The sequence below is a fragment of the Marmota monax genome, unplaced genomic scaffold (assembly GCF_021218885.2).
Source record: "Marmota monax isolate L192 unplaced genomic scaffold, Marmota_monax_Labrador192_F-V1.1 WCK01_AAM20220418_F8-fsc00416, whole genome shotgun sequence".
Taxonomy (NCBI): Eukaryota; Metazoa; Chordata; class Mammalia; order Rodentia; family Sciuridae; genus Marmota; species Marmota monax.
In genome coordinates, this window is record NW_026694067.1 from 552,770 (window position 1) to 564,455 (window position 11,686).

The 11,686-nt window shown below is 46.7% G+C and overlaps 1 long non-coding RNA gene across 1 annotated transcript; it reads right to left on the reverse strand.

Moving 5' to 3' along the window:
• Positions 1–9,981: 9,981 nt before the first annotated feature.
• LOC124106636 (uncharacterized) lies at positions 9,982–11,432 on the reverse strand. The gene is made up of 2 exons (XR_006856104.1): positions 11,280–11,432; positions 9,982–10,508 (listed from the first exon to the last, which is right to left on the reverse strand). It is a non-coding gene; the product is annotated as an uncharacterized LOC124106636 (long non-coding RNA).
• Between the last annotated feature and the right edge of the window lie 254 nt (positions 11,433–11,686).

An 11,686-nucleotide genomic window follows, 5' to 3' on the forward strand; every position in this document is an offset into this window, starting at 1 on the left:
CCAATAAGTGGGATCCGCGACCAAAGCGGGGCAGCTCCTCTGTAAAGAAAGAGAGAGCATTACATTTTATTGCAGCTGCACTGTGTACTTTCGCTTCTACTTTCGCTTTTGTTTTCTGTGTTTCTTTTGTTGTTGTGTCATGGGTGCCGCATCTTCAAGTCCGCTTCTCCTGGCCCTAGATGGCCTGTTATGTTCCAAGGGCCTGGAAGTGAAACATAGTACTTTACAGAGATTTTTACAGAAGATAGATATTGCTGCACCGTGGTTTGCATTTTCGGGCAGCCTTACTGTACCTAGTTGGGATAAATTAGGCAAAGATCTTGACTTTGCTTCTGAGCAGGGCATATTAGAGGGTGGGGTGATACCCCTTTGGAAAATGGTCCGTAGTTGCCTTACAGATGGCAGATGTCAGGAAGCACTTACTAAAGGACAGGAAGTTCTAGAGCAATTACATGAGGAGAAATCGGAGACGGCAGGAAGTGAGGTGCCTCAGGAGGATGGGAGTGTGTGGAGCATGAAACAGGGGAGGAGACGATTGTCTCCGGCAAGAAGTGAGGTATCTCAAAAGGATGGGAGTGTGTGGAGCGTGAAACAGGGGAGGAGACGATTGTATCCAGATGTCAGTACGCTGCGCACACCCCCATGTGAAAGTGGGTCAGAGGAAGAGGAGGATGAGGAGGAAGAGCTCGGGAGGCTGTCTCGTCAGCTAGAGAGTTTAGCTATAGGAGAAGGGAACAGAAATAAACAGGGGCTCAAGAAAAGCGATCCCCCGGATCCACCGCCGTATGGTGGGGGTGTTTCGGGGAGAGCTTTCCATGCCCAAACATGGAGGGCTGTTAACGCTGAGATGGGTCTTGCTTATCCAGTTTTTCAGGATGACAATAGGGGAAGATTCCATGAACCCTTAGATTTTAAAATTGTGAAGACCCTGGCGGAGTCTGTGCGCACTTATGGGGTGGACGCCGCCTTCACACTAACTCAGGTGGAGAGTCTGTCTAGATACTGCATGACTCCCTCTGATTGGGCTAGCCTTGTTCGGGCTTGTGTTTCCCCGGGTAAATATTTGGACTGGAGAGCATTCGTGCTAGAGGGCGCAATAGAGCAGGCCACCCAAAACCATGCGGCGGGACACCCCCCATTGGGACAAGGATATGCTTTTGGGGCAGAGTAGATTTGCAAATCAACAGACAGGATTTCCTCTTGAGGCATATGATCAAATTAACAATATTTGCATTTGGGCATGGAAGTTGCTTCCAAATAGAGGAGAGGTGTCTGGTAATTTGACCAAGATTCTACAAGGCCCTACAGAACCCTTTTCAGATTTTGTAGCAAGGATGGTGGATGCCGCTGGAAAGATTTTTGGGGATCCTGATAGAGCCATGCCCCTTATCAAGCAATTGGTCTTTGAGCAATGCACCAAGGAATGTAAAGCGGCAATCACTCCTTATAAAAATAAGGGCATAGAAGCATGGATGAAAGTGTGTAGAGAGATTGGAGGACCTTTAACTAATGCAGGTCTTGCAGCTGCTGTCCTTCGGATTGCAAAAGGGGGCAGTCCTGGTGCCGGAACATGCTTCCATTGTGGTCAACCCGGTCATTTCAGACGTGAATGTCCCAAAAAAGACAATTTTACTGGACCTCCTCACGGTGGCCCTTCCAATGGCCTTCATCAACCGGGGCTGTGTCCAAAATGTAAAAAGGGGAAGCATTGGGCAAAAGAGTGTAGATCAGTGAGGGACATCCATGGACAGCCTATTTCAGCTGGGCCAAAAAACAGCCGAATGGGCCCCCGACCCCAGGGCCCACAAATATATGGGGCAGTGGAGAATGTCACACCCGAACCCGAGACATGGCCATCTCTGCGCCATCCCATGAGACGCGGAGAGCCACTACAGGTGCCGCGGGATTGGACCTCTGTTCCACCTCCAGACTCGTATTAACACCTAAGATGGGAGTCCAATTGGTGGAAACTGAGTTCAAAGGGCCTTTACCACCTGGCACTGTAGGTTTGCTAATTGGACGTGCATCCTCTATCTTACAAGGTCTTCATGTCTTTCCCGGAGTCATTAGCCCTGATACTGTAGGGGCAGTAAAGGTTATGGTGGAGGCTCCAAGGGGCACTGTGTCTATCTCCCCAGGGGATCAGATTGCTCAATTACTAATTTTGCCTAGCTTACATAATCACTTCCCTGCTGGTACCACCGGAGGGAATTGTGCCTATTTGTCACTGGATATGAGCAATCGCCCCACTTTGGAATTAAGCATAGAAGGTAAATCTATTGTGGGATTGCTGGATACAGGAGCAGACCGTAGTATCATAGCCCTTAAGGACTGGTCTAAGGGATGGCCAGTGCAGACTTCTGATCAATCCCTGAGAGGACTTGGATATGCCCAAGCCCCTCAAATCAGCTGTAGACATCTATCTTGGAAGGACCCGGAAGGACACAATGGCACTTTTCAGCCTTATGTACTTGATTTACCTATCTCTTTATGGGGCCATGATCTGATGAAAGACATGGGGTTCACTCTTAGTAATGACTATTCCCCAGTGTCTCAACAGATTATGCAAAATATGGGGTATAGGCCAGGTCTAGGACTAGGAAAACACCTACAGGGGCGCAGGCATCCTGTGCAAGGTCATCAAAAGCTTAACAGATTTGGTCTGGGTTTTTCCTAGGGGCCACTGGGGCTCAAATACCCATAACATGGCTCACCGAGGAGCCTGTTTGGGTGCCTCAGTGGCCTTTTCCCTCGGTTAAATTGGCAGCAGCCCATGATCTAGTCAAAGAACAACTTGACTTGGGTCACATCCAACCTTCTACTTCTCCATGGAATACTCCCATATTTGTTATTAAGAAAAAATCAGGAAGGTGGTGCCTACTGCATGATCTACGTTCAGTTAATGCTCAAATGCAACTTATGGGGCCCATTCAAAGAGGGCTGCCTCTGCTCTCCTCTGTTCCTCACAGCTGGCATATTATTGCTATTGACATTAAAGACTGTTTCTTTTCTATTCCTTTGCATCCTAAAGACTCACAGCGTTTTGCCTTCACCCTTCCCTCGTGTAACCACGAGGAACCAGATCAAAGGTTTGAGTGGGTAGTGTTGCCGCAGGGAATGGCTAATAGTCCCACGATGTGCCAGCTGTATGTGGGGAAGGCACTCGCACCTCTCAGACATAAGTATTCCTCCATCAAGATCATTCATTATATGGATGATGTGTTATTGGCCGCTAAGTTAGAGCAGACAGTTAATGAGGCCTATAAAGAATTAGTAAAGCTGTTAGCTCAATATGGGCTACATATCGCACCTGAAAAGGTTCAAACGGGGAATTCTATTGAGTATTTGGGAGCAATAATTGGGTATGATAAATTAAAACCACAAAAAATCACCATAAGAACTCAGGATTTCCAAACTCTAAATGATTTTCAAAAACTGCTGGGAGATATTAATTGGATAAGGGGATATTTACATATTCCTAATGGTGTGCTCCAGCCTTTGTATGCTACCCTTAAGGGTGATCCAGATCTTGCTTCTCCTCGTAGCCTCACCAAAGAGGCTAGAGCGGCCCTTATAACAGTAGAAGAAGCTATACAACATGCTACTCTATGCAGGCTCCAGAGCGATAAACCTTTCCAGTTATGTGTGCTTGCCACTATGCGGCAGCCTACTGGAGTACTGTGGCAAGATAGGCCTTTACTATGGATCCACCCACATGTATCCCCAGGAAAATCCTTAGAATACTATCCTGATGCTGTTGCAGCGTTAGCACTTAAAGGGATTCAACAAAGCATTCAATTTTTCGGACAATCACCTTCTTCTCTTATTATACCCTATACTAAAGCTCAACTTAATGTTTTGTGTGCTACTCTAGACAACTGGGCTATTCTATGTTGCTCGTTTCAAGGGGATATTGATAATCATTACCCTTCCCATCCATTACTCCATTTTGTTAAAGAACATCCCATCATTTTCCCTAAGGTAACGTCACCCAATCCAATTCCGGGGGCTGTTAATATTTTTACTGATGGTTCCAAGTCTGGAATGGGAGCTTATGTAATTAATGATTCTCCCCCTGTTCAGCATCAATTTGCTCCTGGAAATCCACAATGGGTGGAACTGCAAATTGTTATTGAGGTTTTTAAACAGTGTTCTTTTCCTTTTAATCTTATTTCGGACTCCATCTATGTGGTACAAGCACTAAAAGTCCTGGAGGCCGTGGGAGCTATTAGTAATGCCCATAATGTATCTGCTTACTTTAATCAGCTTCAACAGCTTATCTGTAGCTGCACTGCTCCTTTTTATCCAATGCACATCCGGGCTCACACCTCTCTTCCTGGTCCGTTATCACAGGGTAATGCCTGTGCGGACTCAGCCACTAGAGGTCAGTTGATATGCTTGGCTTCCTCCTTAGAGGGGGCTAAATTATTTCACCAGAATTTCCATGTTAATGCTTTAACGCTGCACAGGCGTTTTTCCATTTCAAGAGCGGATGCTCCTCAGATAGTATTACAATGTCCCCATTGTGTTACATTTCTTCATCCCCCTAATTATGGAGTGAACCCACGGGGATTGAAGCCATTGGTTGTCTGGCAAATGGATGTGACACACATACCTGACTTTGGTAACCTCAAGTATGTGCATGTTTCTGTTGATACGTGCTCTGGAGTTATTCATGCTTCTGCTTTATCGGGAGAGAAGGCACGTAATGTTATTACTCATTGCCTAGAAGCATGGGCAGCATGGGGTGCTCCTGCATCCCTTAAGACTGATAATGGACCTGCTTATACTGGCAGACAATTTACATCCTTTTGTTCTACCATGGGAGTGCAACTTACTCATGGTCTGCCTTACAATCCTCAAGGACAAGGCATTGTTGAGCGTGCTCATCGCACCTTAAAGGAAACTTTACAAAAACAAAAAGGGGGAATAGGAGCTGAACACACTCCTAAAGAACGCCTGTCCTTAGCTCTCTTTACCATTAATTTTTTGAATTTGGATATTCATGGTCGCTCTGTGGCCGATAGACATGTGTCCCCTCAGCCCTCTGTGATTGGCTATGTTAAGTGGAAGGATGTTCTTACGGGCCAATGGAACGGCCCCGACCCCGTGCTGACATGGGCGCGAGGATCTGTATGTGTTTTTCCCCAGGATTGCACGGAACCGTTGTGGGTCCCTGAACGCCTGACAAGAAGAGTCTTGACATCAACCGACCAGCAACAAGAGATACCACAGCAATCCCTTGATGAGGATCTTCACTCTGCTACGTGCTCTGGTTCTGGTGCTGGTGCCAATGGCACAGACGACACCAATGCAGTGGTGGGCAGTGGCACGGGCTTGGCCAATGCCGATGGCGGTTCATGGTAATTCTAGTGTCCTCCCCACTCTTTTCTCTACCTCATGTGAGATGTCTGCTCCCTGTGCCTCTCCTAGAGGGGACATGGAGAGCATTTTTAATCAATCTCAAGTTAATCTCACAGGAGTTTTTTGTTTCAGCCTTGGAAACGCTAATTGCATCAGCCTTAAGACCAAAAATTTGACTAACTGGGAGGACCCATTGCGGTCCAGTCAGGTCTCAGGGAGCATTATCAGTGCTGTACTGAGCCAAGTAGTTTCGGGGAAGCAATCAGGCTCAGGGACCCCCGCAAATAGCTCTGCTTTAAACATAACTACCTTGGCTATTATCTCCAAGGTACTAATCCCAGTGCCTCCTTCTTCTAATAATACTTACAATGCCACTCATTTCAAGGCCTCCCCTTACTGTACCCCTAATCTTGGTTTCCCCCCAACATTTACGCCTTGTCAGGATCATTCTTGGGAGAAACATCAAGTTGCTAAAGGTTTCTCCCTTTCCCCCTCTCTTAAGAGGCATGTTTATAACTTTAACAACAGTGCCAACTCCTCTACAGGAGTAGGTTGGTCCTGGTTTCAACGGCTGATTTCCAATGAGAAGGGGGCTTCAGCCGATATTTCTGCATTGGCTCAATTGCTGGGAGCCAAAAGCTGGCTGGCTAATGTTTCTGGCACTGTTAGGGAGAGTGAACGAGGTAATAGACTTACATCTGTTTCGTTCAACTCTCTGCTATATAATGCCACATTGCCCCCTGCAATGGTCTGTGTCCAATCCCCGTTCTTGCTCCTTTTGGCTAATGACACCTCGTCGGGGATGCTGGATTGTTCTAGTGTTACCTGTCTCTTATCTGAGTGTTGGAATGGTTCTCGGACTGTAGCAGTGGTTATGAAAATTCCAACTTTTGTCCCAATCCCAGTCACTGCGGACCCAGATAAATTCCCCATTGTTGAGCTACTTAGAGTCCGCAGGGATTTTGGAATTATGGCAGCTATAGTGACAGCTGTGGCAGTGTCTGCTGCTGCAGCGGTTACGGCCGGAGTGGCCATGGCCAGTCAAGTACAAACTGCTGCCACCATTAATCAAGTTGTTCAACAAACTTCCACCATACCTGAATCCCAAAATACAATTAATCAACATATTTTGTCAGGGATTTTAGCTGCCAACCAAAGAATAGATTTACTCCAAGCTCAGGTAGAAGAATTGGCTGACTTGGTGCTTTTGGGTTGTGTTGACCAATGTGCACATTTATGCATAACCTCTGTCAGATTTAATGATTCCAGGAATGCCTCCCGCATCATTGGTGAATATTTGGCTGGAAATTGGTCCATGGCAGCAGAAGACATGATCCAGTCTCAACTAACCTAGATAGCTGTCTTGAACAGTACCCGTGTCGATCCCGTGACTTTGGGTCAATTCACCGATTGGATATCTTCTGCTTTTTCCTTCTTCAAAGAGTGGGTGGGGGTAGGCATTTTTGGTGCAATGTGTTGCTTCGGTATGTTCCTCTGTTTGTGGTTTCTCTGTCGCCTTAAGGCCCACAGTGCTCACGATAAGGCTATGATCATACAAGCTCTTGCAGCTTTAGAAAATGGCAACTCACCTCAAGTCTGGCTTGCGCATCTTAAACAGTAAACCTTTGACATGGTCGTTACACCCCAAGTTATTATAACATTGCACTGGGATTGACATGACTTTCCTTGTTATTCTCTTAGTGTTGGAAAGCCCTTGCACTCTGCCGGTCTTACTGCCATTGCACGCAGATGGGTTTCCACACTAGTGCTTTTCTATCGCCTTAAAGTCCGTGCCTTTCTTTCAGGGTGCTGTCAACTTGTTTGTCGTTATAAACAGCCACAGTTCAGCCTCAGCTATCCCCCTTCGTCCACCATCGTCACGATACAGGATGCGAGGCAAGGCACTGCACTTGAGTGATCCTTGACGTGGACCTCAAGGAGAGCATGTCCTATTGCATGCGGGTTAGACGCGTCCACGCCCCGCCCCATGAAAACAAGGCGTCGGCTGATATGGCCTCAGATCTGGGGAAGGGCCCTCCTTAGGACTGAGCCATACTATGCAGCCACTTCTGCACAGTGGGATAGGACCTCTACTCTCGCCTGTATTGTTTTAAGAAAACAGAAAGGGGGAACTGTGGTGAGCCGCTTCTGCCGTTTCTGCAGACTATGGTCGCCATTACAAGATGGCGCTGGCTCCGCTGTGGTCTGTGACAAACAACTCCTTATTTGGGAGAGTTGGCACATGGTTTTTCACCACCCTATGAGAAAGCTCCACGTAGCAGCTTCGCATTGGGGCTTGAGATGCTTTATTAAGGCTGGGAGGGGCATCAGAGAGAGAGAAGAAGAAATATCAAGGGCCTGAATAAACTGCTGAAAGAAGATTCCTGAGTTGCATCTTCCTTGCGGGCAAGGGGTCGCGACACTCAGGAATACAAGAATACAAATAATAATAAATGCTAGGAGGATATGGAGAAAAAGGAACACTTTTACACTCTCAGTGGGATGATTTATTAGTACAACTATTTTGGAAATTGTATGGAGGGTCTTCAAAAAATGAGGCATGGAACCACCAAATTACCCTGCTATACCACTCCTCAGCACTTATCCTGAAGAATTGAAATTATCATACTATGATGATATGAGTATGCCCATATCTACAGCAGCCTAAGAATAGAAACAGGCTTGGAGTCCATTAGTGGATAACTAGATAAATAAAATGTGATATGTAGTTTTATTTAGCCACAAAGAAAAATGAAATTATGTTATCTGCAGGAAAATGAATGGAACTAGACACCATCATGCTAAGTGAAATAAGGCAACCTGTGTTAACAGTCATGTTTTCTCTCCTGCAGAAACTAGAGAGCTAAAAGGAAAAAAGAAAAAAAGGCCAAGGCAGGTGGTAGTCCACCTCATTCTGGAGAGTGTCCTAAAGAGGCTGTGCATTCTCTATTCAGATAAGACCCTGAATGCCCTCTGTCCTCCACTGAGACTGCACCTGAGCACAGGAGCTGCAGCCCTCAAGGCAGGTCTGCCTGGAAGTGGGAGGAGAATGAAGGAAAACAGTGCAAGCATCTCTAGAAGTGCCCAGGATAGAGAGGTTAGTTCTAGTACCACTACTGGACATAAGCAAAGGTGCTCTGGGATTGGGCAGAACACTCAGGCAGCTGTCCTGGGTGAAGGACACAGGCCCTTAAGTTCCATCCTCTCACATGTAATTCCCTCCTAGAGGGACCTTGATGTAGTTTCCTCATTGTCTCTCAGGCTTCTTCAAAGATTGACACCTGGGACTTCCTCCAAGGCATTTCCTAGGTGAGGCCTTCACTGTTTCCAGGCTCCTGTCAGTGTCTCGGGGACACACTGTGTGTGTGGTCATCAGAATGTGGTCACTGCAGCATAGACATATGTTGGATTCTCATGACTTCCATTACATGGAGACCTGTTGAACTCTGGATGGGCCTTCCTCTTGGCCTCCTCTTTTACTGACCCAGCCTCTTCCTGACTGCTCATGACTGTAGGTCTACCTCCCTCTGCTGATGGAGGAGCCTAGGAAAAGTAGATCCCTTCTACAGGTGACTCCAAAGTCCATGTCACCTGAGAGGGTATGTATACAGCATCTAGGCTTACTCTGCTAGCTGCACACACCTTGTACTGCCAAGTACAGTACAGAGAATTGGCATCCATTATATGAAGTTAGGTAGATAGCTTACAGTTTCTTTGACCCTGTCTAGGGGTGGAATGTCCCTTCTTAGTGCTTTGCTTTTTTTTTTTTAGGGAAAGGTGAGAGTGTTTGCTTCTCAGTTCTTCTGAATAAACAGAAAAGTCCCAAGAAACATGCTGATGCTTCCTATGGAGCCAGGCTCCCATGTAATTGCTGCCAGGGCTGGTGCTGCCCCATGGCAATGAGAGCTGCTATGCAGTCAGTGGAAGTACAGGATGTTTTTGATTAAAGCTCAGTAGGGTATTTACATCATTATCATAATCAATCAACACCATTTCCATTAGTAACGTTTTTATTTAATCACAAACCTCATAGTTCATGGTCAAGGATTTGTATACTGTCTTCAGCAGCTCTTTGATAAAATTGGACCTCATTCCCAGGAGTTCACCCCAGCAGCATTGCCTGGACTGAGCTCAGAATCAGGGAAGGATCAAGATGCTGTAGGTTTGCTCCTGGGGACAGTAGAGAGGGGAGGCCTTGGAGCAGGGACAGAGGGAGGGGAGGCATACAGTTGAGGGGAGGCAGTTAGGGTGGTAGGAGGGAAGCTGGGTCCACAGAGGGAGGGAGGAACCTGGAGATGCTGCTAGGGAGGAGCTGGAGCAGGGGGGCTTCAGGTTTCATTCCTGGCCCAATACATACAACAAAAAACCTTGGGACATCCATTCCTTTTATCTGGACCCTGAACCTAAAATGATTTGGGGCTTCATTGACTTAGTCATTCTTTCCTGGGGGCACATGTTATGCAGGACTGTGGCAAGTTACCCAACATCACTCAGCCCTGTACTTGGAGAGAGTTGAGTGTGTGTGTGTGTACACACCTGTGTGCATGCACATGCATGCATATCTGAAAACATCACATGCTCTTCCCTCCAACTCTGTTTCATAACCCAATAACCTAATAAGTCAGGCAGTGCTTTAATTTTATAGGAATCAATAAACATTGGCCATAGATGGGCATCTGAACATTTACACTGGGAATTTAGGAGCTGTGCATACATTCTTAGTGTAGTATGGCCTCCAAGGTCTCTGAATTCCCTTGTTGGGGACAGTAGCTCTCCTCTAATTGGGTGCCCCGGATGCAGACTCTGATATGGAGAATGGTGCTCAAGCTGTGTTGAAAGCAAAGAGGAAGGCAGCAGTGGGCAGAAAGGGACAGTGATTCTATAAGGGGGCAATTAAGGACTCTGCATTTCTACAGGAATCTCCGGAGGGGGAGTCCCTTCAGAGCTCTGGGTTTGTGGCTTCAAGCAGTCATTAAACTGAAGTTCTCTGAGAAGGATGTGAACCTGTGGCTGTTCTTTGTAACCGACACCAGTTTGCTTGAGGGCAACTTGTGAGCTGCCAGAACTCTGAGCTTCTATGGATGGGAATGTGAGTACATCCCAGAGTGTCGTCTATCGTGGTTGGTGTTGTTCAGGATCCCAGGCTGCCAAAAGAACAAAGGGACTCAGGAGCTGAGATGACCAGCACAGTTCAAGGGAATAATCTAGAATATTTGGTCTGTATAGCAGCAACATATGTGGAACCAGCTATTCTTAATATGTGTCATCAGGGAATGGGAAGACATGCTACACATAGAAAGTACTGAGTTGTCTCCTAAATTCTCAATGTAATTTTAACATGCTTCAACTCAACTTATTTTTTCTTGATTTCTAGGAAATGAAAACAGAGTCCAACTTACCAGGTTCTCTGGGTTATGAAATAGAGTTGGAGGTCCAGATCAGTAAACACAGACAATATAGTTACCATAAGAATAGACAGATGACTCAGTCTACCAAATTATTCCTCAGATCTCATTTTCCTTCACAAAACCTGGTCCAGAAAGCACCAGGAAAGCATAGTCCTTCCAGACCTAAATCTATGCTGATCCACCTTCTGCAGAACCTGATTAGAAGGCTGGGAGGAAAGGGTAAGTTGGGTGTCTCAGATCTGGGTGGGCTAGGCCAGACCTTCCCATAGTTTTGTATTTGGTTCTGCTGGGGCTGGGTGAAAAGTGTGACATAGATATGGGCAGGTGTTTGCATCTCACTTCTTCATCTGCCTGAGTCACTGTGAGCATCATTAGTGTTATTCCACACCTGAAAACAGTACTCAGCCTCATTGCCAGCCTGGGCCCTGCTGATGGTAAGCATGGCTATATTCCCTGAGTTGGAGCCAGCAAATTGGTCAGGGATCCCTGAGTCTTGGTTGCTCTTACCATAGATGATCATCATAGGGGTCAGGCCTGGCTTCTGCTGGTACCAGTGCTCAGCATATTCATTGGTAAGGCCATCTCCAGAGTAAATGACTGTGGCCATCTGTTCCGGAGCAACTGACACTAAGGCCAGCTGTGTCAGTTCAAAGACAGCCACAGAGCCCGTAAGAGAGGAGACAAAAGGGTTCCTGAGGCTCTGCCTGGGCTATGTCAGGGTATGGGGTGGGTCCAGTTGAGCATCTTGCAGGGGCTGAGTCTAGGGACATGACTGAGCATGTCACCTGTGCAGAGAATGAGGGGAGAATAATGGGGATCTAGGCCATGGTGGAAATTTCCCAGAGCTCAAAACCTCATATCCCAAACACACCTGGGCTCCCCCAATAATCTTATGCTCTCTCATGGATTTGGGA